The sequence below is a fragment of the Lacerta agilis genome, chromosome 1 (assembly GCF_009819535.1).
Source record: "Lacerta agilis isolate rLacAgi1 chromosome 1, rLacAgi1.pri, whole genome shotgun sequence".
NCBI classification, from domain to species: Eukaryota; Metazoa; Chordata; class Lepidosauria; order Squamata; family Lacertidae; genus Lacerta; species Lacerta agilis.
Window position 1 is genome coordinate 85,235,018 of NC_046312.1, and position 3,583 is coordinate 85,238,600.

The 3,583-nt window shown below is 42.5% G+C and overlaps 1 non-coding gene across 1 annotated transcript; it reads left to right on the top strand.

The window, feature by feature from the left end:
- Positions 1-783: 783 nt before the first annotated feature.
- On the top strand, positions 784-856 carry TRNAK-CUU. Its single transcript has one exon. It is a non-coding gene; the product is annotated as a tRNA-Lys (tRNA).
- The last annotated feature ends 2,727 nt before the right edge of the window (positions 857-3,583 follow it).

Sequence of the window (3,583 nt, forward strand, 5' to 3'; positions counted from 1 at the left end):
AACTCTTTTTTTCATGCTACTGCAGTCACCCTTCCCACCCATACATTCCCTAAAACCTCAAAGTCCTCATTTTGGCAGGTTAGTAAAGGACACAACCCGTTGAAATACCTCCTCTCTTAAGTTAATTTGGTTTTATTTTAATGCCACCGGGCGTACAGTGCAGCCAAATTTTAACAGAATCATAGGAACACCTCCAGGTGACTTGAGGGAAGGAACTGACAATAGCAAGGAAGCCAAAGGATGCTGTCTCTTTACCCCTAGAACACACACACACACACACCCCTTTGAACAACAGGCTGCCCTGTGCTCTGGACAAAGTTCACTACTCTACAGACAGAACTAATGCGGCGAAGAGTTCCCAGGCACTTTGTTCTTTACTGAAATTAAACTTTCTGAACTTTGGAAACTGGGTGGGGTTATTATGCAATCTCACCAGGGATTGGAAACAAAAGCTGTATTTTTTTTTATTGTTCAGCAGTGTCCACCATTTTAAAGTAAATATAAAGTGCCCTTGTTTCTCTAGCAGACTTTCTGTATGGGGAAATGATATAATTATTAGAGCTTAGATAGGTTTATATAGTGCAGAATGAGCGTTCCCCACATCAAATGGGGTGCGCCTTTTGCGTGGTTGCGAGTAACCCCCTTGGATCACGGTGCAGCTTAAAAATTGAATAATTTAAATTTAAGAATAATAGAATAATAGAAGCCCTGCTGGATTAGAGAGAGGATCCATCTAGCCTACCATCCAGCTTCTAGGAGGAGGCAGCCAGATAACTCTGGGAAGCTTGGATAGCTCAGTCGGTAGAGCATGAGACTCTTAATCTCAGGGTTGTGGGTTCAAGCCCCACATTGGACAAAAGACTACTGCATTGCAGGGGTTTGGACTAGATGACCATCATGGTCCCTTTAATGTCGCGGGCCCTTCGCCCTGTACAGCCCACCCCCGGACGTTTTACGGTCTATGAGTGCTGCACCAACGACAAACAGTCCCCAGCTGCAGCCCTTCAGACTACTAGCTGGATCCTGCTTACTTCATTCACCACAGACGAGGATATTGTGAACTAAAAAGTTGTTTATTGAGTACAAAGCTTGTGGTTGCTGATAAATAAAAGGTTGTTCAAGAAGCTTATAACAGTTGTCCTATACCGGCCTAATACCTCTAAATGTTACCGGCCTAATACCTCTAATAGTTAACTAAATATCAATAACAACACGTTTCACAATCTCTTTATCCTCTCTGCTAACTTCCACCTAAGACTCTAAACTCCCAGCTCTATCTCACACTTCAACTTCCACCAACCTCAACTGACTTACTGACCACTGGGAGGGGTGTTTTATACCCAGGCTAAGCCCGCCCCTAAGGGTTCTAACTGTCAGATAAGTTAACCCCTACCTGGCATTGGGCTAGTTCTCCACATACCTCCCTCCTTTTTAGGTTTGTATCAGAGGAGTTACTAGCCAAAGTATCCCTCTGATACAAACAACATTTTTAAACATTAACATAAATAAACATTTTCTATGCTTACTAACCTTAACTCCACATATCATACTGGCATAATACTTGGGTTTTTCACATTATATACAATTGTTCATGCAGCGTTAGGCCTTTATTGCAAGAAAAGCCGTAACTGTCCATTTTAACCTTTGTCTTTGGGTCTTCATTATAAGGCGTCTGCGATGATGTTTAGGATCCTTTCACGCTCCTTATCGTCCTTACCCGTCGCAAGAAGTATCTTTCTCTGGGCACCAGTCTTTTCTCTGCCATACGTGATGGGATGTAAGCTGTCTTCCTCGGCCAGATGACACCGTCCCATTCCGATTCCTGCACTCGAGGCGTCTGTAACGATTGTGGATCCCAAGCTGGGTAGAGTCCTTGTCTCTCAGGGTCAAAAGCTCTCTTAGTTCAACCTCTCCCTCCTTCAGGATCTCTGTTAAGGGTTCAAGCTCGCGGACTTGTACACACATCTCCTTGTCATCATAAGCTGCATATAAACTGGTTGTCTGGCTTTTAAATGCACTGGGAACTATTTTCAGAAGTTTGTGGATATCTTCTTTTTTAGTCAGCTTGCTGAAGCTTTCTAGACAAGCGTGATCACTTAATAAAAGTAGGCTAAAAAGCTTTGATTGCTTATTGCCCATAGCAATCTCCCTTGTTGTCAGTTCATCTTTGGTCTGTATTGATTTATCAGTTCCCACTTCGAGCAATTTTAAGACTACTTTTGTATGTCTTTGACGTGGTAGCCCTGTTAATGCTGTGTAACCACATTCATTTTGGACATTTATTTGTGTTGCATGAGCAGCAGGGTACCCATCTTCCCACCACACAATCTCTAGTGTAGGAAACACTTTCACTTTCATAGAAAGTCGATAGGCCCCCATGCCAGCTATAACTTCCCGTACGTCTTTCTTTCTATCTTTCCAACTGATGAATGGTTTATCATAAATATGTCCAGTTGTTCTAACTGATCTCACAGATAGGTCACTGGTCACATTGCAGGTAGACACTCCTTTACCAATATCACAGGCTTTTTCAACAACGTGACTACTGTAGTCTAGATTGGGTTCATGGTTTAGGGACTTGATTGGGTTTATCATATTCACCTGCATGACCCGCCTCCCTTCACCATGCTGAATTATATCGTTTATATCATTCATTTTTGAAATGATTTTAAAAGGACCTTCCCATGTCAGTTGTAACTTATCCCCTTTTACTGGTTTGATTAATAAAATATCCTGTCCTGGCTCAAAAGATCTCACACGTGCTTTCTTGTCATACCAAACTTTCTGTTTGTGTTGATCAACCTTGCAATGTTCTCCTGCCAGTTCTAGTGATCGTTTGAGAGTGTTTTGCAATTTAAAAAGGTAGTCAACTTCATTCTCAGAATCCCCAACCGGCCGTCCTTCCCAATTAAATCTTAATAAATCTAGGGGACCCTTGATTTTTCTTCCAAACAATAATTCAAAGGGACTAAAACCCGTGCTTTCCTGGGGTATGGATCTATAAGCATATAATAAGGCTTGTATATTGTCATCCCAATCGTGAGGATGTTCCGTTACATATGCCCTCAGCATTCTTATCAGGCTCCCATTAAAACGTTCTGCCAAGCTGTTCGTCTGAGGGTGATAAGCGGTACTGGTGATATGTTTTATCCCACACCTCTCCCACAAACGCTGCATCAGCTTAGAGGTAAATGAGGCTCCAAGGTCTGTCACGATCTGTTCTGCAAACCCTAGCCGACACATATAACTTATTAGAGCTGAAGCCACTGTTTCAGTCTCTATGTTTCGTAACGGAATCGCTTCCGGATATTTCGTCGCAAAATCCACAATGGTCAACAAATAATGATGTCCCCTGCGACTGGCTTTTGGCAGTCGTCCAATTATATCTATTGCTAAACGTTGGAAGGGTTGAGAAATTATGGGCAAGGGGCATAATTGTGCTTTCGTTTTATCTCGCCCATGTCCTTGTAATTGGCAAGTATGGCACGTTCGACAAAATAACTTTATTTGCTTGCCCATCCCAGGCCAAAAGAAATTTTGGGACACCCTTTGTTTGGTTCTGGTGATTCCCAAGTGACCTCCA